Source organism: Mus caroli, unplaced genomic scaffold, assembly GCF_978045245.1.
Source record: "Mus caroli unplaced genomic scaffold, Mus_caroli_1 scaffold_13, whole genome shotgun sequence".
NCBI lineage: Eukaryota > Metazoa > Chordata > Mammalia > Rodentia > Muridae > Mus > Mus caroli.
Window position 1 is genome coordinate 55,433,972 of NW_028227268.1, and position 22,160 is coordinate 55,456,131.

The following is a 22,160-nucleotide window of genomic DNA, read 5'->3' on the forward strand; positions in this document are numbered from 1 at the left end:
ATGAAAACTCAGAAAGGCCATGGAAGGCTCACAGGCATGGATCATGTGGAGGTAAGGCCCCTTCTAACCCTGGCAGCCAGTGACCTGCCCTCCCCCAGTGTCAGGAAGGAGTCTAGAGCTCCTGTCTCAGGGGCATCCAGAGCTCAGATTGAAATATGGCGTTTAGGAACTGTCCACGGTTGCAGGTTCAGAACAGACGCGTTTCCTTTGAAGAAATCTACAGCGGAGCAATGCTTTTAAAATGGCAGAAAACTAAGGAATCAGAAGAGGTGTGACTCCCCAAAACAAGACAGAGAAGCAAAGAAAACTGGGGGACAGTTCAGAGGAAGATCTCAAGATGACAGCTGTCATTCAGACCAGCCCTGGGAAGCCCTTCCATCCTGGTAAAGACTGACATGGGCTGGCAGTGCCTGGGGACAAATTGAAAGGTGGGCTGAAACATCTGGGAAGGAACAAGGGACAGAAGGAACTCCCCCAGATGTGTTCATCATTATTTATTCTTCTCTTCTTTGTTGGTTTTTGTTTGCTTTGTTTTTTAAATCAAAGGAGCAGAGGCCCAGAAGAAATCCAGTTACAAGAGGATCCCTCTGCAGTGAAAATTCACCAGACTCTGCTATAACCAAACATCACCATCATGCTGCTTACCAGTAGTGAACGGAATTATACCTGGGGAAGGTGTACGTGATGACAGGAAGGCCACGTCTAAACTCCTATAAGTGTGTAGCTAAGACTACTCAACTCTTGGCGAATGGGAAGCAGACAGGAGGTATTGATAGGGTAAGATACAGCTCCCAAGAATATCCCTCTGTGACTGACTACCTCCAGATAGGCCTCCCTTCCTAAAGTTTGCAGAAATTCCCAAAATAGTACCGTTGACCAGAGAGTAAGCCTTTAACGACAAACCTGTGTGTGGGGGGGTGTATTTCATATTCAAACCATAGTATTCTGTCCCAGGGCCTTAAAAACCTCACATCCAATCTCATGCAAAATGCATTCAGTTCATCTCCCTGAGTCCCCATAGCCTCAAATTCTAGCATTGGACAAAAGCCAAGTTCAAAGTTTCCTGTGAGACTTAAGGCAAAATACTAATGGTAAGTGCCTGTAACATAAAATAAAATAGAATAGAATAAAATAAAATAAAATAAAATAATTGCACCCTTAAACAGTGGCACGGAGAAGATGATCCCATTCTAAAAAGGGAAACGGATATCATCAAGGAAGGACCGGACCAAGGCTAGACTGGAACCTACAGGACAAACAGTAACGTCTGGGAGTCCATGTTGAGCATCCAGTGCAGGGTGACATGAGATGAGCTCTGTCCATCAGGTTCACTCAGATCCAACCACACAGATTTGCCTGGAACAGCCCACATGGCTTTGCTTTGGAGCTGGCAGCTTTCTTTGGCAGACACCCTCACATTACTCACATCTCCAACATCTTGGGGTCTCTGCTGCAGCTTAAACTTCCTTTCACATAGCTCATGTGATGCATACATGAGCTATGTATGCAGATCGAATGTGTGCATTTATACACACACACACACACACACACACACACACACACACACACAGAGAGAGAGAGAGAGAGAGAGAGAGAGAGAGAGAGAGAGAGAGAGAGAGAGAAGGTGAATAAGAATGAAATATGAGGGAGAAATATACATATACAAAAAAGTCACAGTGAAAGGCACTATGGTCATTTTTAAAACTTAGTTTTAAAATACCTGAGTGAAAGAGTTTAAGGGAAGGACCTATTTGCTCACAGTTTCTGAGTTTCAGTCTATCATGGTAGGAAGGTGTGGCAGGGCAGGGCAAGGCAGTTCCCATTGCAGGCAGCCAGGAAGAAGAGGAAGACAACACCTGTGTTCAGTGGCCCTCCTGGTGTTTCTCTTTCATTGCACCTGGGCCCTCAACACATTAGATGGCACCGCCCACAGTCGGGGTCTGTCTTTCTCCTCAGTTCCTCTCCTGCATGCCAGCTTCCTCTGAAGATGCCCTCACAGACATGCCTAAGGATATGCCTTGCAATCAAGCTTAACTATCAGGCCAATGTAATCAGGGAACATAGTGCCAGCCAGGTACGGCAGTGTACATTCTCAGGAGGCAGAAGCAGGTAGGCTCACCCACAAGTTAAAGCTGGCAGGGTATACACAGTAAGTTTCAGGCCAGCTAGGGCTACACAGCAAGATGGTAAGCTCAAAAATAAACAAACAAGCAAAATACAGCTTCTATCACAATACCATTTCAACTTCTATCACAAACGGTGTCCCTAGAACAAGGATCTAGTCCTAGAATTCAGTGGAAAGAGTGAGGGTCATGACTACCCAGAAACAACTGAGAAGAATTGGGGACCTGTTCCTTCAGAGAATTCTAATAACACCATGATAATGAAAACAAGGAGCAGTTGGTATGCAAACAGCCCCACCCCTCCAGACAGAACACCGAGCTCAGGAGTCCACCACAGATATGTGAGAAAGACAGCAAAATGCCCGTCACATCAGTGAGAAGAGCCTAGGGTAGGGCTCAGTAGTGAAACATTTCCCTACAAAGCCTCAGTTCAAACCCCAGTACCCAATTTCCCCCAAAGAACTATATCCATGAAGAGAGAAGAAATGTTTTTCAGTAATAATGCAATGATAGTCTTTGGTTTTTTTGTTTGTCTGTTATTGAGGCAGGGGTCTGTTTAGGTAGCCCTGGCTGTCCTGACACTCGTTCTGTAGACCAGGCTAGCTTGAATTCACAGAGATCTGCCTGACTCTGTCTCCCAAGTGTTGGGATTAAAACCACGCACCTCCAATCAAACATTCTTACTTAATCAGGAAACAAGTGTGAAATGCGATTATGTCTATGCCATGTGGCAAACAACCATCCAAGAAATTACACAGAGATCCAAGATCTGTCACATACCAAAGACTGACATTTTTTTTTTTTTTGTAAAAATATGTACCATATTGTGATCTAGGGAGAAGAAAGGACATAAAAAGCAAAAAGTGTATGTGAGTAAATTTGGTTCTATTACAGTGGAAATTTTCATGGCAAAAACACCACAGTGGAGAATGCTTGATAAAGCAAGAATTGAAAGCTAGCGTGATAGGTAAGTTGGGCTGTGTGGGTATGGGAGGCTAAGGGGAGGGAACATATACTTGAGGTAGCGGCATATGAAGCGTCCCCAACCTTATTAGCAATGAAGGACAGGCAAATGTAACTAAGGCCATCCCATAGTGCAGCTCTGCCAGCCATCAGATGGCAGAAACCAGCCTGATGAGCTTGGCTAGGGAAGTGGAAACGCTGGCGCTCCGTGGGTGGCAGCATATATTTTTGGAACCTCTCTGAAACGGCTTGGCACTATCTAGCAAAGTCCAGATGTACATCTCCGAAGGACATGCTCCTTCTAGGTACCAGCTCCAGAGGTATGGGCACAGGAGTCTACGAGGAGACTAGTGTAGGATAAACATTCAAAGGCCCACCGATAGGAATGCAGGTAGAAGGTGCCTGTTGGAGAACTCTGCGGTGGGTAAAACAAACTAGGTCTACTTGTATCAACGCGGATAAAGCCCAGAATGGGGAGAGGGGGCAAATTGCAAAAGTATAAACACAGAATGGAAGATTTCGTGGAGGCTTCAAAACACACATGACATTGCTTAATACTGTTTTGAATGTATACATGCTAATGAGAATTGAAAACACTCATGGAAAAGGCGTATCGACCACAGAACAGTGGTCACGTCCAGGAGAACGAGGGAGAAATGGAACACAGCAGGAGGAGCAGCAGGGGTCTTTGATGCCAAGTCCTGCATTATTTCTGAATGGCATTTGGCAGGGCTAGCAACCCGCTGCATCCAGAAAAGGTGCTGATTGCATGGAAAATGTCCAGCACCATCCATCTTTAGGACAACGCAAGTCCAAATTCACTAAAATGAGCTGGGGGGTGGGGGGAGGGAATCTGTCTTAGTGCGGGTGAGAAGGTATCATAAGTAAAAGTTTTTATTTGGCCACATGTGTCCAGCACATTGGGGGGGGCAGATACTCTTCAAAACCATTTTCGCCATTTCTCACAAAGTTAACTTTTTATACTTACTGTGTCATTAGCAGTCACACGCCAAGGTATTTGTGGAAGAGGAGCACAACTCTGTCTGATAGACGGGTACACAAACGTCCATAGAGGATTTATTCATAATAGCTAAAATCTATAAAGAATCTAAGTATTCATCAATTGGCAAACATAACCAGACTGAAGTAAATTCAACTAATGGGACTCTACTTAGCATTAAAAAAAATTACCAACAATAGGAAATTCTCAGAATCAATTTTAGACATCGTCTAGTACAAAAGACTCTAAACTCAATTACATGACCCATTTCTATGAAATTCGAGAACAGACAAATGTAATCTTTAGGCAAAAAAAGTGACCTGGGAGACAGGTAGGAACAGAAGAGGTAAAAATGACAGCAAATGAGAACTTGGGAAAGCACCTGACATGAGCAAGTCATTCAGGACTCAACCAGAAGAGAGCTGAAAACATTCAGGAAATAAGTTGCATCTGTACTGAGCATGTAGGCTTTGGTAATTATTCCCTGAACGCTACAGCACCACAATGATTTATGTAGCACTTATGCTACATTCGCTGTAAATAATCCCTGGGTGGTTCAGACTAGACTGGTGGATGTGCTTAAGTTATATGAAGATATGATACTGTTTTGTTTAAGGGACTTGAGCATTATCGGATTTTAGAACCCTGGGGGAGCCCAACCAGTTCCCTGTGGTACCGAGGGATGGCTGTCCCATCTCTCAAATGCTAGTTATGATGGCCTGCACATTTGTCCACTCGTTCACCTATATGTGCTAATGTCTGGGGGTTGTTTTTCCCAGGCTAGCTTCAAATCCATGATCTTCCTGCTTCAGCCTCCCAAGTCCCAGGATTATAGGCATGCATCTGCCACACAGCTTAGCCATCTATACATGCAAAATGAACTTTCTTTTCTTGAAAACTATAGCCCTGTCGAGTTGATCTTAAAGATACAGGTTGCAGGTTTTGGAGCAGGTACATTTGCTGTCTCTAATTTTCTATAAGTATGTTGCTAAAAATTAAATGTACTTTTCAACAGCTGGGGGGTAGCAAGTTTTAAGGGAAGGAGGAGAAACAGAAGTGGCTAACAATGTTAATTCTTATCTCTCCCCAGAGAACGTGTTGTCCCCTTTAATAACTAGACTCCTCCTATTAGAAACAGAATGGTCTTATAAGTTCACCTCATCCAAGTTTCCCCCTCTCGGAAAAGAAGTCCAGTTCGCTCTTCCAAGATCTGACAGTCTTCTGCTGCTGCTGCCAAGGATACGTTCCTCATTCCTTTTTAGGAAAATTACCTCTCCCCCATGGGCTATTTCTCTGTGGTTGTGGTTCCAGGTGCCAGCCTCAACCCCACAACTAGCCTAAAGGAGCCCCTGGGGGTTCCAAAGGGAAGGCATGTGTCCTGTGCCTCTGATGCTCTGTGCAGACCCTCTGAACCATGAGCCTGGGTCAGAAAAGATATGCCCAGAGTTCAGCCAGTCAGCCAACCTAACCACTGCCTTTGCTGTCAGTCCCGCCACGCCCACTGCCTCGCCTTCCACAGCTGAGCGCCTGGTTTTTATCTGAGTAGCTCTCCCAGTACCCCGATTCTGCCCCCAGTCTCCAGTTTCTGAGAGTAACTCCCACTTGCTGATGTCAAGCAGAATCAGCTCCTGAAGTTTACCTTTCCAAGAATGCTTCACTGACACATCATCCAACCAGCTAAGGTTCACCAGACCCGTGGTCGAGAGCTCAGAATTATCGGCTTCTGTCTTGGGCACAGTTGTCTCTCACGGCACTTGACTTCCCCAGGGGAACTTCAGGGAGACAGAACTCAAGAGAACTACCTCTTCCTGAGAGATGTGCCAAGCACATGAACACACTTGACCTCAGTCTTTCCAATAGCCTGGTGACATAGGACCTACTCCCGTTCACTAAGAAAGAGGCAGCAGCTGAGGAAGAAAGACATCCTCACATGTGACAGAGTCGGAACTTGAGCCAAAGCTGTCAGACTTTGAAAGCCCAGCTCTTGCCACCTTGTCATCCTGCCCTGCCTGGAGAAAAATTCAGTCACTGAGACTTCATATTGCACATCCAGAGCACGATGAGGTGCGAGTGGCAAGAAGGGGGAGCTCAGCTGTGTGTGGTATGATAGGACAACTGTCTAGGTGACGGTGACAGCGACAGTCCATGGTATGATGAGCAGCGTTAGGGAGGACAGCTGTGGGACAGTGTGGAACACATCCTCATTCTAGAGGACTGAAAGCAGACTCTTTCTGGTTTGAGACCAAGACAGTGTTCCTGTTACCATGGCAACAGAGACTGCTCACTGTTGTCTACACCTGTAATGGAGTGACTCATATTTCTGGCATTGCATTAGCTAAGTCCAAAGTCATTAGCTAATCATTCTAGAGTGTACGAATTCAGCATTGACAGCATCTGGGGTGATAAGTGGGATCTACACTGGTCCCTCTGAGGCTCTGAGAGCCAGACTTTGCTTCTATCCTTTATGCAAAGAGGTTCCAATATTTGGCCCAGGCCCCATTATGAACTGAGGCTTGTCCTGGGTTCCCTAGGCTTAAGGCCAAAGGTAGGGTAAGAAATGGCACTGGGCCTAAGGAGAGAATAAACCTGCCTCTTACAAGCTGCTGAGGTCAATGAGAACTCAGGCAGCTGCACAATTTCCACCCCTGACCAAATCAACCCCAAAGGGTGCCATGCATAAGAAATAATATTGATGGCCCTCGTTGTGGTTGAGGCCAATTTCTGACTGACTGGGGTTCAGTTGTATACATTCCTAGAAAGGAGCAAAAGGAATCCTTGGGGAGACCTTATAGAGCCACTAGCTCTTGGGCATACATCCTAGTGAGTTAAAATCCCAGAAGAGAAAGTCAGTGAGGTGGCTCAGCAGGTATAGATGATCTCTACCATGTTCAAGGTCATTTCTGTCAAATTTCTGCACCCACATAGTAGAAAGAGAACCAGCTCCCACAAGTGGTCCTCTGACCATGGCACATTCCATCTCCCTCATGTCGTTCTCTCCCTGCCTCCCCACACAGAAATGAATGAATACAACAAAACAATTTAAAATGAGAGAGAGAGAGAGAGAGAGAGAGAGAGAGAGAGAGAGACTCAGATCAGGGCAGCAGGAGCTACAGTGGGGAAGAGGAGCCCAGAGCTGCAGCATGGTAGAGTCCCAATCCTTCTGAGTTCCTGAACATTCTCTGTTTCTCAAAGGGTCTGTGCTGGGCCTCAGCAAACACTTCTGCTTCTCAATAGTTACTTGGTAGGAAAAAAGGCTCTCTGCTGTGCATAGGTGCGAAGTCATCATTAAAGTCAAGTAAGGGAATACCCCATTGTCTGTGTTCACAGCAAAGCCATCCCAGGCTCCGCCGGACAACTCAGGACACACTCCCAAGAGCACCCCCATGGCTTCAGCTGAACAGGAAGCCATCACCACATTGGTAATCACTATTGAGATGTGGACCTGGATGATTTTGACTCAACACTATCTAAATAGCCCAAAACAGTTCCTACTGGGATATGGTGAGTTCTCTGCACTAGCTTAGCCACTATGAGCAGAGCTTGTAAGTTCCTGGGACATGGCAGACAAGTTTTCTGGGTGTCTATGCTGCCTATGGACCATGCCACAGCCACAGAAGACAGGCTTGCATTCTGGAGTTAGTCTACAGGGACAAGGAGCCAGGAAAGAGGGAAGGAGGAGAGGAATGGAGGGGAGGAAAGAAGAAAGGGAAGAGAAAAAGGGTAGAGAGGAGTGGGAGAAGAGAAGGAGGAAGAGGAGGAGGAAGAGGAGAAGGAAGAGAAAGAAGAGGGAGAGAGGACCTTTGCCTGTGTCCAGGGTACTGCAGCAGTCTGCAGCCCTCTTCATTATAAAAGACCCATCCATGAGCCTTAAATCTCAGAACACAGCCAGTGCTTGACCACCAAGCTTTGAAATAAAGACTGCACAGCTCCTCGGGGATCTTTAACACTTCTGACCTGTTGATCACAGAGAAAGGAAAGCAATGCTAAATTCTAAGGCCCTTCAGAGTTCAAAAATCCCAGAGGTCTCCAAGAACTCTACCTCCCCCCACCCTACTCCCCCCACAAAAAAACGAAGAGGAAAAGCCATTATTCTTGGAGGTCTCGAACTCACTGGCAGGGGGACAGGGAGGGAGGCCTGCACTGTGTGCTGAGAACAGCCAGGAAGGCCTCTGGGACCCATCCCTTCACTCTGACCAGCCATGGTACTCCCACCTTCAGGGTGCGACAGGGTGCTATTTGCAACTTCTGTAAGATGTGGCTATCAGTATCTCATCAATATCAGTATCCCAGACCTCAATGCCTGGGGCCAGAACCTTCTGGATTAGCTTCTCAGGGCCCGGTTGCCACCACACAGTGAGAGAGCTTGGGAATGCAAATCAAGCCCAAACATGAAATTCATTTTTGTTTCATATACATTATATCACACATCCTGAAGGGAAATTTATATACTATTTCCAATGATGTTGGGCACGACACAAAGTTTCACAAGGTAGAATTTTCCTTTTGTGGTGTCATATAGGTTTAAAAAGTTGCAGAGGTTGATGCATTTTTAAATTTTGGGGGGAGGTTATCAAATGAGGGATGTTCTCCCTATAAAACAAAGGACTGGTCTTGTGCTGCTTTTACAAATATAGAGATAAATAAAAGGGAGAGAGTTGGCACCTTGCTGGCTGTTGGTGGCACCAATGAGACAGGCTTCAGTAGCCTTAGAAAGATGGGTTCAAGACTCCAGACCACCTGTTGCCAGGTAACCATTCATGGCTCCAAAATTCCCATTCTTTGGGCTCCGAGCTAGGACAATGAGACATTCAGGAGGGAATCAAGTATACTTCCATGGACTGAGGCTCTCTGCCTTTTATTAAGCATCTGCAGGCCTGGGCTTGAAGCGGGCTAAGTGAGGCACTAACTACGGGGCATCCTTTTACAAGGCCCAGCCCTGCAATCTGAATGGACTCAAGGTAAACCCTATCTCGGCCTGGTGTCTTTAGCAAGAAGAAAAAAAAATCATCTTTAATTACACAGGGCATGCTGCCATACTGGGTTATTTCTGGCCCGGTGCTTTCCAGGCGGGAAGGGAAGGGATGTGACCTTCACGGGTCCCCCTTGCAGACTGGAAAGTAGGGGGCAGGTCACTCTTGTCACTCTCACTGAGCCATAGCTCCTCAGAGACTATTAGAAATAGAGGTGAGTAAGCCTCCTAGGCTGGCATTCCCTGAATCCAGCTGCTTCGAGTGCAGAGCTAGATGAAATAACAGGAAAAAGAAAAAGGCAGGAAGGAAGGAAAAGAGGGAGGAGAGAGGGAGTGGGGGAGTGGGACTGGAGGAAGGGAGGGAAAGAGGAGGGAGGGAGGAAGGGAGGGTGAGGGTGAAAGGACAGAAAAAAGGGGAGGGGTAGGGAGGGGAGGGGAGCGGAGGGGAAAGAGAAGAGAAGAGAAGAGAAGAGAAGAGAAGAGAAGAGAAGAGAAGAGAAGAGAAGAGAAGAGAAGCCTTCTTAGGTGGGGACTTCTTCCTTTTCTGACCTATCTTCTAATATAAGAGGCAAGGCTGGAATTTGGCAAGGTACTTTCCAGAAAGTGAAAACAAGTGAGCCCCAAGCTTGGCTGTCTGGTCCCCAGAGTCCTAATGACAAATTAAGCTACCTGCTCAGGGATACAACTATTCCTATATCCTAACATTAGAAGAGAAAGAAGGAAAGCAGGGAGGAGGGGGTGGGAGGAAGGGAAGCAGACACACACACACACACACACACCTGGGACACTGTATGAGTAACCGGCCCCTTGTCTGTCACAACAGGGACCTAATGGGTGGTGTCAATGGTAATAAATCAGGAAAGAACATGCAACTGTTTTATTTGACATCCTGTGGGCTTAGCTACTAAGAATTGAAATAAACTCAGGCATGTGGCTACAAGGCGGGGAGTGGGCTGCGAGGGTGGAACTGGCACTCTGAGTCTGTAGCATGATTTGTTTTGTGTTGTAGCCATTCGTGTGGGATTCCTTTTGCTGACAATAAAAATAGAGGCCTTTAGGTTTATAGCATAGAAAATGAAGGGCCGGCTCAGTGGCGCACAGCACAAACAGGAAGAAGAGAGCCTTTGGCTGGGATAACCAGGGGCTTCCTGCTTAACACTCAGAAGAGACTCTGATGAAACGGAGTTATTAAAAATAACAAGTACAAGCGACAGAAAGCCTGCTTACTGCATGCACAGCATCACAGATGAGATTTGCTGAGCCCTAAACTCAGATGAGAAGAGGAAGGTTCCTCACACGTGACTCCTCTGGGCAATACTCCAATGAGCTGTCTTTCCAGAAAATTCCATTTGCCGAGGCATACAAATCCACTTTCAAACTCAGCCACACTTGCTCTACCTGCACCCTGCGCGGGGCTCTCAGGGCCTAATGCAGACAAGAAACATCCGGTTAAACAACCACACAGATAGCCACTGCCCCTCTGGGACAGACATTTACCAAAGGATTCAGACCATCAACTGTGTAATCTCAAAGCCTGTCGGCACTCCCAGTGTTTAGACAGGATGTAGAGGGCCCAGAGGTGATTAGGTCAGTGTGTCAAAATAATACCATAGCAACCTCAGGACACAGGTCTGAATTCCAGCCCTGCCTAGATTGGCACACATCAGTATGAACCTGGGAACACCTGGACAAGCAGAAAAGCACTCAGAAAAAGAGTGCGATGCTCTAACGTAGATTTTACCAAGTCAAACAGGCTTTGTCACTGTCTTTTGCCTGTTCCAGTCTCTTGTGAAGAGCATTAATCTATTCACGAGGGCTCTGTTCCCCAGGGGAAAACCCTCCCTCCGAGCCTCACTTCCTAACTCTAGACTCTGAAACACTTAAGCCAAGGCAGGCTTCCTTACCTCAGGGCTTCTCAGAGGTAGCAATGTGACAAGGTGATAGATCGCAACCCCAAGGCCCCTCACTCTCTTCTACCTATTCTATGTAAGTCCACAGAATAGGAGACTCTCCCTGTGACCTACAGGGAGTATCAGGACCCTGATGGCTGTCGGTATCCTCATGGTGGTCTTTGTCCTATTCCTCCTCTACCCACCAGCCACACTGAGTTTTCTAAGCCCATTTGAGAGGTGTGTCTCAATAGGCAAATCCACAGACAGTAAATCAGATAGGCAGTTGTTAAAGGCTTGGAGAAAAGAAAGTGGCTGGATTATTGGTGATAGGGCTTCCTCCTAAGAGACAAAAACTTTTTTTTTTAATTAGCTGGAGGTGATAGTTACACATGGCGTTGTGAATCCCAAGTGTAAACCTTAAAATAGTTTATTTTGTATTACATGAATTTACATCAGTTGCGAAGACTAAACATGATGTGACATTCTGACTCAAACTTCTCCGATGGCCTCGTTCTTTCCTCGGGGTAAAATTCCATGTCTATGGGGCCCACCAGAGGCTTCTATAGGGGAACAGATAAAAAAGCAAGAGGAGAGAAATTGGGGCAGGAAAGATGGCACAGTGGGTAAAGGTGCTTGCCACTAAGCCTAGTGACTTGAATTTCATTTCTCCAACCTACAAGACGGAAAGAAACAGCACCTACAAGTTGTCATCAGCCCTCTCTGAGTGCACAGGCGTGCACACTGGATGGATGGTTGGTTAAAGGAAGAGGTGCAGGGATCCTGGACCTGTAACACCATCATCAGTCTCTCCCTGCAGGTTCACTGCTCAACAGACGCCATCTTTTCCTTCTCTATTGCAGTCTTCCTTGTGTGACGTTCACACCTCCCATTGGAGTCTGTGATATTTGGCCACTGCATCAAAAGAGTGTATGGCTCCATTCCTCACAGAGAGACTATAATTAAGGGAAATTATGTACATCACTACATAATGTGAGAAAATGTCCTTGACTTGTGTGGCCTGAGTGATGGGCACAAGGACCCATTAAACAGTCAGTGGTAGGTGATTCTGCTCTCTATCGGTTCTTCAAGCAAGAGAAATGGACCTAGGCAGGGGACAAGAAGTCAGGACCCAGGGCCAGCAGACTGCCAACTGCCATCTTAAGGCAATGACCACACCTTGTAGTACTCAAGTACTCTGCCAGCTCTTGAAGGTGCAGAGCTAATACCCAGAGCCTTAGCTTCTTACCAAGGACCTGGATGACAACTGGCATCTCTTATATGTACAGCTGTGTCCTGTTCCTGAAGGACACAGGCTCAACTGCCAGATAGTAAGGTAACAGCATTCACCTAAGAGCTTGTAAGGTCAATGTTCCAGGACAACTCCTCCAGTCTCCTACCCTTGCCCTGAAGTAAGCCAAGAGATGCTTTCTGGATCTTTAAAATGGGGTTGCTAAAAGCTCACCTGACAACCTAGCAAAGGACCATGATTCATGTTATAGCTTTGGTTTCTGTCAACAGAGCTTCAGACCTAACCACTCAGCTACACGCTCCCCCCTCCCCCCCCCCCAGATCATCCAGCACCTGTGTGTGTCCAGAGGCAGAAGAATCTAACCTCACATAGGGGTGAAGAGCAGCCCAGCAAGCAGAGTCACACGCACTACTTCTCTTTGGCTGTGGGACTTCACATGCCTGCCCCCAACCCCCAGTTTCTTCGGTCATTGAGGAAGAGAATAGGGCCTTCTTTACAAGGTTATTGTGGAGGCCGGATGTAGCCAGAGGAGTAAAGCACGTAGAATAACACCCCACCGTGTAAAAAGTTGTCCACATAGAGGAATGACTCTCCATCTTTCTGATTTTTATGCTTTCCCTTTAGACAATATAATCACATCTTCCATAAAATACCCATAATAGGTATAATTATTTAGAGGAAGGGGTTTGGGAGTGGCAGTGATAAGGGGTTTCTCATAGCCCTGCCTGGCCTTGAACTTGTGATTTTCTTGTTTCTAGGATTACAAGGGGGTGCATTACCTTGCCTGGTTCTGGTATAATGATTATAATCATCATAAAGCCATCAGAGTACCTAGTCTTGATTCAATCCATCTACAACCCCAGAACTATGCTAAAAAAAAAAAAACTTCCTTCTTTTTCTTTACAGTTTAGCCACTTATGAGCCTATTCTCTCGACACAGAGCTTCTCAATTTTGCATGTTTTAAGCTTTATAATAGCATAACGATACTGGGATAAACATATATGTTCTGAGTTTTGCTCCTTTCTCTAAGATACTCTGGAAGATAGATCTGTGTAGCTGCACACGCCTCTGGATGCTCATTTTCCATATTTTCCTTTACAAAATAAACTCTCATGGTATGCAGAGAAGGCAATTTATTTCTTCACTGAGTTGCTCCTGGATGGCTAGGTTGTTTCCATTTTGCTATAACTGAGCAATGTGGCTATAGGGAATATTTAAGCCAGGTTTATGGAGGTTGACTGTATATAAATAAATAAATAAATAAATAAATAAATAAATAAATAAAAATAAATTCTTTGAATGAGCAGTCCCACGATGCTGGCAAATGGTGCTGGTATTGCTCCTGTCTTTGGCAACTGATCATGTGCCCCACCTTCTCTTCTGCACAGACTATTCCCTGTCCCTTCACCCGCAGGAGGAAGGATTCAGCCAAGCCCCTCCACCCTCTGCCTGGTCCACCTCACCTTCACACTTTTCCACTCATCACACTGTCCTGGAGGCTCCATCTCAGCCCTGGTCCCTGAAGTGTCTCAGACATCTATCTGCTTCCTCAGTGGATTCCTTGTGATTTGCCACGAATCACTATAAAGGCCCCAGCGTCTCAAAAACAATATGGACCGTAATAGTCATAGGTCATTGTCAGTTCAAATTTCACATGTCTCCATGCAAATTATTTTCCCCAGCCACCGCCTGCGATGTGCATGTATGTATAAGTAAATACATACACACTCCTTACATATAGGCCTTAAAAGCCTAATCCAATGCTCATGTTTTATTTTGTCTCATCAACTTCCCTACCATCAATACTTCCCAAGTCTCTCTATTCAACTGTCAGAATCTCTCTAAGTTCCCACTCACTAGTCCCTCTGTCTCCAGACACCCTCTGCTGTTCATTAGGGGGGTCACTTCCTTAACCTACAATAGGCCCTGCAAAGCATGCTGAACACCCTGGTCCTTCATGAAATGTGAAATGTTGCTGCACCAGTGGTCAATCTATAGCTTTTCCTTGTTTAGCCCCCCAGCATCCTTCTTATGGAAATGGCACCCTGTCTTACTCTGAGGAGCTCCCAAACCCTTAACTAGGACCCATCAGCCAAATCATTGGCATAACCACCCAGCCAGGTATAGGGATCGATTCCCAACACTCAACAGGACTTAATTCGGGAATGAGCTTATTGACTGGTAGCCTGTGACAGGAGGGATGTCAGTTTGGAGTTGCTAGTCCCTGTCATTCTGGAGTTGCCTCAAGTTGGTGGGAGGCTGGAGGGGGAGAGAGAAGCCCATCCTAACATTTTTGGGATCTGTGAGTCCTATAGCCATGTTATCTGTGGACTGGACAGTGTAGTCCAAAACATTCTTGCTCTGCTTATATCTTGCAGGATGTTCTGAACAGAAGAACCCACCAGAGGCTTCACCTTCCTCCCTTCCCTTCCCTTCCCTTCCCTTCCTTCCTTCCTTCCTTCCTTCCTTCCTTCCTTCCTTCCTTCCTTCCTTCCTTCCTCCCTCCCTCCCTCCCTCCCTCCCTCCCTCCCTCCCTCCCTCCCTCCTTCCCTCTCTCCCTCCCTTCTTTTACCCCAGCTCTTCTCAGCCAGACAGAAGGCCATTTTCTAAACAGAGAACAAGAGCTGAATGTGGGCCCCCAACTACAAGGCCCTGAGTTCCATGCTCAGCACAAGGCAATGAAAGCATGAGGTTTTCAGGGATTTTCCAAATCCCCTTGGACATCTCTGTGCCCCTGCTCCTCCTGGTCTCAGGGCCCGGGCTGCCTTCCCTCACCAGTCTCTGGGAATACCACTCTTCTTTCTAGACCAACACCTTCTGTTCTATGATGTTTCTATTATTGCCCCAATTTTTGATCCCCTAAGACATTCCAGATACCCCCGACCCTGGTTAAATATCCCTCAGCAAAGCTGCACACAACAATGGCAGACCAAGTAGCTGATGGCCATCTCTTTAGACTCAGAGTATCTGTGTATTACTGTGCAACACTGTGTATTACTTTGCCTATCTGTTGTTGTTATAAAACACTTACCAAAACCAACTTAGAGGATTTATTTCAGCTTATAGTTAGAGTCCATTATTGGGGAAAGTCATAGCAGAAACTCACAGAAAGAACCTGGAGGCAGGAACTCAAGTGAATACTGGGGAAAAAACTGTTCTCTAGATTGTTTTTCATGGCTCACTTAGCTTGTTTTTTTTTTTTTTTAATACAACCCCAGTACCAGCTGTCTAGGTTTGGCACAGCCCACAGTGTGCCAAGATCTTCCATATTGACCATTAATCCAGAAGACACTCTACAGATTTACCTACAGGCCAATCTGATGAATGCATTTTCTTGACTGAGGTTCCCTCTTCTCAGATGACTAAAGCTTGTGTCAATTTGTCAAAAACAAACAAACAAACAAACAAACAACCTAGCCATCACAGGAAGTCATTCAATGAGCACTTTTCTAAAGACCACTTATATTCATCTGTAGACTGGCATCTCCCTGTGTTACCCTGGCGAAGTAGAATAGTAGGTCTAAGAGATGCTAACTCAGTTTTGCATTTTGTGAACTGAAAATCGAAGAAAGATGGGACATCAGAGGTACCTGTCTCTCTTCTCAGTCACTGGGGGCCTTGCCAGGTACAGGCCTCACACATCCACCCCTCACCCCCTCCCCCCAGACAGAGAAGGAGAAACTTGGAGGATGCAGTACCCGCAGCTCAACTCTGAAACCCAGGGCAAGCAGAACAGACTTGATGTGTCTCATCAGCCTGGTGGGGATGATGAGCACTGAACAAGTGTCCACTCCAGGCTTCCAGTATGCCTCCAAGACAACCCACTCCTGTCTCATTCTCCTCCCCATACTCCAGTTCCCTTCCAGAAGGATTTGTCTCTCAGAAGTTTACCAGCCCATAGGCTCAGAACTCTCAGCACTGAATTGAACCCATGACTTCTCTTGGATCTCTAGACAAGCATACCAGGGTACCCCTGGCAGCTCCTGACCATAAGCCAAGGATGGGACTTAATAGACATTGGGACCTCTTTGTTCTAAGAGGACTCAGGGTGCTAACAAACTCTTGGGCTCTTGGCTGTGCCGATTCACTTCATGCTGTCCCTGCCCTCCTTTCTTCATCCAAGTGAAAACCTGCTTCTTGTTGCTATTGTTTTTTGGCTGGTCCTTTAGTTGATCATTTGTTGGGTTGATCAATCAGCTGGCTTCTCGAGACAGACTCTCTCTGTGTAGTCCAGGCTGGACTCAAACTCAACTTGAAGTTCCTTGGCATCATCCTGAAGAACTCTCAAGGTGGCTTCCTCAACTCAGACGAGATGATTTAGCTAACCATGCAGAGGTGTGGTTGCCTTTGTCCTCATTCTGTGACTTTTGCCTAGATGTTGACTCTACACTTACCACAGAGAATGAGCCTCACAGGAGAAAGTGCAGTGATGAGGAGGACTAGGGTGGTCTAGGAACCAAGCAGAAAGGAGCCTTCCTTTGCTAATAGTGAACCAGAGCTTCTCATCCCAGTGGCTGAGGTGGCAGAGGAAGGTTGTACCTTAGGCATAATAGTAGATCTGCTCAGGGCTTTAGAAGCTGGGCACAGCCCCAGCACCAGACACTGCCTTCTGAATATAACTAAAATCCTGACCCAAGAGACAAAGTGGTGGCTACGGGCACGGAAGCAAGGAGTACCTTCCTGATACTCACTTTAACCAGTTCCAGGATCTTCTCCAAGTCCCATCTTCTCATTTTGTGGAACAGCCAGCAGGATTGTGTGAATCATCAGAACGTGCAAAGAGCAGAGACACACCCTTCCAGCTCCTCTCTTAGCCACGCCCTTGCTTACCAAATACAGCTGGGTCCACTGGCTCAATGCAGATCTGGAGTGCATACATGCTGGAGTGCATTCCTAGGGATCTCAAGAAAGGGTTCCATATGGCCCTCCGGGGCTCCTAGCATAAATGCTGAAGCAAGAAGCTTCAGCTGAAAACACTCCAAGTAGGCAGGGACTTGCAAACCTTTCTACTAACTGGTGTAAAGCTTAAAGATGGTCACAGTATTAAGAGATGTGAAGGAAGAGTCTTTTCAGTGCTCGGACATGGCTGAGGCAGAGGTCAGCTTCCTACCCTTGCACTGGAATTTCTGAAGTAAGGAGTGAAATGTGTTTTTTAAGACCCTCTATGTAATTGACAGAGATAAGCAGTACAATGGGAAAGAACTTCATGCCAGGTGGAGCAGAGCCAGTCAGAACAATGCTAACACATCTACAGGCAAGGCCCTTCGTGTAAAAGGAAGCGGAATCCTCATCACTTTGCAAGATTAGTCGCCCTGGGTCACCACTTCAGTGTACCAGTCCCTAGTGCTTTCTGCAAATTCCACCTTCCCAAAGTTACACTCTTGCCAACCTAATGCATCCACAAACAGTAAGTTAAATTACTTCCAAATGCAGAGGGACCAAGTCAGCCTTCATTTCCCACCTTAAGGTATATAATGGGTACAGTTAAGGGACAGGCATCTCTCTTCTCCTGCTGAACCTCAAAAATGTTGTAGCTCTTTTGTCTTGCTCCTTAGTACCAACTCCCTCATTCTGTCTCTCTCTATCTACCCAGGAATGAAAAGAGAGGCAGGAAATAAAAGAGGTGAAATCCATCTCTTCCTTTCCATGTGGAGAGTTCTAAAGACTTCGGAAAGGGAAATGGGAACTTTGGGTTAAAAAAAGACTTGATGGATTTATTCACATTTAACAGGGAGTTGAAATGAGCAATGACTATGGTTCTTTTCAACACTGACTGTTTGTAGTTGATTTCATATCTCTAGCCCAACTTGCTATTATCCTACGTAGCACAGAAGCTTAAAGCCTATTGCTATCTACCCAAAAGAATGGTCAATAGTTGCCTGCCTGGGTTTCCTTGCCATCATTCTCCCTTCTTAATGCCTTTGCATGGATATGTGTTCAAGTAGTGTCCCACACAGTTAAACACTGGCTCCTACTGGTCAACTTGAAGCTTCGGCCTCCATATCTCAAGACTTCTCCATGTACTTCTGCTATGCTAACCACACCACTTCCTCTCTCTGCCTGAGGGCCAGATGGATCTCTCAAATCTCACTCCACTAACGGCTGAAAATCGAGGATTTCATCCCTACCATATCTCACGAGTGCCCATAGTCCTTTCTCTGGAATCAATGGACTCTGATTTTTTTCAATGGGTGTTACCCAGAGTCCTTTTCTCATTCTGTGAGAGAAGGGGGCTGTTCATCATTTGAAAGTTGCTGAGTGATTTTCCTTTTTGAAAAAAAAATTACTGTCACCTTTGAAATCATTATGAAGAGGTTACTAAGCTAGAGAATGGAGCTGGTGCCAAGGAAGGTAAAGCCAGGCTGAAGAGATGGTGCAGTCAATGGATCACCTGCTGTACAAGCATGATAAACAGAACATGGAGCCCCAGAATCCATGTCCACGCTGAGCAGACTCACAGTCACCTGCAATCCCAGCACTAGGGAGGAAGAGACAAGGGGTCCCACAACAAACTGGCGACCTCCAGTATCCAAATGGTGAAGCTCTGAGTTCACAAAGAAACCTTGCCTCAAAAATTCAAGTGGAGGGAGGGTATCTGAGAAAGATGCCCAATGTCAATCTCTAAACTCCAGAGACACATGTGTACACATGTACATTTGTACACATACACCCACACACATGTGAAATGCTCATACACATGTAGTCTACCAAACACATATACTCAAGAAAAAAAGCTTGGAGATGAAAACTTTTCTTTTCCTGTAGTTATTTATTATTACATGATAAATAGGCCCCAAATATGGTCCTTTAAAATAATAATTGTTTTGCTTTAGTTTCTGGACACTGGTTTCCTGGGTCCAGTTTTCTAAAACCTTGAGCTTCACTCAGACTCTCTCACAGGTCCCACATGAGGACTCTGGTCTCAAGCACAGTCATTGGCTTCTCACAGAACTAAGCACAGCAGGGAACCTGGTTCCCTGCCATACAAGCATCTCACAGCATGGTTAATAGTGTCCTTCATGATCGGTTTGCAAAGAGCAAGTTCGAAGTCAAGGTCGTCCTGTGGCCTACTCTCATGTGACAGTCCTCTGCTTCTGTAACTAGAAAGGAGTCATCAAGTACAAGGGAATGGAACTAGACAGAGGAATGAACACCAGGAGACAGGTTTCCCTGGGGGACTTCTGTGAGGTCACATAACACAACTCCATGAGCATCAAAGCCTCCAGACACAAACCTGCTGGCTTTTCATTTATGAGAGCCAATTAAACACTCTACCTCACACTTTTTTGCTTTTGCTGCTGAGCCAAGTGCCAGCAGATACACCACACCTTCCGTGCACTGTCACACTGACTCTCCCAGATTCCTCCTCACATTTCCTGAAAGGATGTTTTACTCTTGACCTTTAGGCTATCATGAGTTTTGACAACTGGATGAGCCTATTGTCTAAGCAGGGCTCTCAGTATTTTCAGTCTTCTTGCTCTTGACCCAGTTGGGTGGCTTAAGTTGCTTCAACTTCTGATAGCCTTTATTGAAACTTTCTAGGAAGACCAGTACTGACAGAAGCATCTCAGTAGCCCCCTCTCCTCATGGAGTGTATACTTAGGGTAGACCAGATGTCCCAAGAAACTCTGGCTTTGGGTACAATGAGGTCATCTCAAAGTCTGTAAAGGGCACACTGCTCTTGCCAAGTGGCATGCATTTCTTTTGTTGGTTTATGAAAGATTAAGCAACTCAAATGGCTGTTGAATGTTCATTTTGAGTGACTCAAATTGTTTATACAGACCAGAGCCCACACATCACTGGGTAACCCTGCCTCCACCTCATCTTTGCTACCTCCTCCCATGGTCATTCCCTTGACCTGGTATTTTGCACAGGTGCTTCTCATGCTTGAGTTAATATCAGAATGACCAGGGGAGCTTTTAAAAAGTAGGACACCACCCACACTAAATTAATTCAGAATCTCAGTTACCATTGAAATATCCAGGCTCCAGGTTTTATTGTTTTGCTATTGTTCTGTTTCAGTTATTTTCCATTTATGCTTCCCAGCTATGTCTGAGAGCAGACATGTTGTGACTAGAAGGCCGCAATCTCAAATAGACAGCATTTCTCCTCACTCTACATGCCAATGCAATGGGCAAGTTCTGAGGTAAATTGTCAATTCCAGGTGGGAAATGGTATGTCTTCCTAACTTCCCATTGATGAAGAACTGTGGAACCTTGCTGCTCAGAGTGGGGTCCAGAGCTCAGCAGGCTCACCTCAGGAAATGCCTTTTAATCAATCCCCCAGTGATGCATTTGCACCCTGAAGTTGGAGACTAGTTCAATCAGCCCAGTCCCCTATTAGGGTCACCCAGTGGGTTTGTTTTCCATATTTAAAAACAATCACGTATTTCTCTGATGATGGCCTTGCCTCACACTTCAGTTACAAAGACAGGAGCCATCATCGGAGTGACTGCTCGTCAACCACCCACGCAAATTCCATCCTATCCACATCATGCACACACACATCCCGGGAAACAAAATGCAGTCTACCAACAAAAGCACCCTACCTGCTCTCCCAATCAGTCTACAACGCCCATACTTCAAAACAGTCTACCTGTCACCACCAAGCTTTCAGATCCTGCCTTATTCTTTAGTTTTTCAATAGCAAACATTTTTCACTGACAATATTATGAGCCAGTCATAATTTCCACTTCCTCATCTCCAAGTCTCTCTTACAGAGTCCCCCAAAACTCTCCTTTATGCCACCAATGGCTTTCATGTCCTCAAAAACCAAAAGGTACTTGCTTTTCCTACAGTCATGGACTGGACCAGTCAGTAGCATTCAGTGTTCCCTCAGATTGGACACCATGACTTCTGGCCTCCACAGTGTCTTTCTAGAGCTTTCCTCTAGGCTCAATCTTTTTTTTTTTTTTTTTTTTTCGAAACAGGGTTTCTCTGTATAGCCTTGGCTGCCCTGGAACTCACTCTGTAGACCAGGCTGGCCTCAAACTCAAAAATCTGTCTGCCTCTGCCTCCCAAGTTCTGGGATTAAAGGCGTGTACCACCACTGCCCAGCTGCCCTAGGCTCAATCTTAATGGTCATAGTATCTCTGGCCTCTCTTCTCCTTTTCTACAAATTTACTCTCTTTGGTGACCTGACCCTGACTCATAATTTAACACCTTTTCAATTCCCTGATGATCCTAAACTCTAATCCCAAGTCTTTCCCACGGTCACCCGGCTTTTTGTCATCCCTACATTGATGCTCAGGGGAAATCTAACAAATCCAACAAGAAACTTGTTCTCTTCACTCACTGTGGCACGGTTGGTAGAGGGCTCGCTTACCATGTATCAGCCCTGGTGGACCACACCTGTAATTGCAGCACTTGGGAGGTAGAAAAGGGAGTATCAGAAGTTCAAGGTCATTCTGAGACACACAGAACCCACACAAAAGCTTAGCAGTGATAATCAGCTGTCACCCAAGCCCTGGCTGACTGAGATAGACAAATCCCTGGAGTATGGGCCTTAGCTAGGTCAGCTGAATTGGTGAGGTCCAGGTTGCAAGTGACTGAGGAAGATACCCAGTGTTGACCTTTGGCCTACACAAGCCCATACATGTGCATGCACACACACACCTATGCACACATACTTGTACACACACACACACACACAGACAGAGAGAGAGAGAGACAAAGAGAATGAGAGCACCAGGCAGAGTGACACATGAGTATCAATGAGTATAAATCAGGAATTAATTCAGCTCAGGAATTCAAGGTTAGCCTGGACAATGTAGACCCATCACCATAAACAAACAAACAACTAAACAAATGTCACACATACACACATACACACACACACACACTAATGAGATTATACCAACTCTCTAAAGAAAACTATCTGAAGGCTTTGCACAACTCTTTTTTTTAAATTCATATTATGAGACTGGAGAGAGAGCTCAGCAGTTAAGAGCACTGGTCTCCAGCA

General features: G+C 45.9%; 1 protein-coding gene across 2 annotated transcripts in view; it reads right to left on the reverse strand.

Moving 5' to 3' along the window:
• Positions 1-22,160, reverse strand: part of Gas7 (growth arrest specific 7) — a 240,601-nt gene that overhangs the window by 141,727 nt on the left and 76,714 nt on the right. The gene's annotated exons all lie outside the window — the stretch shown is intronic.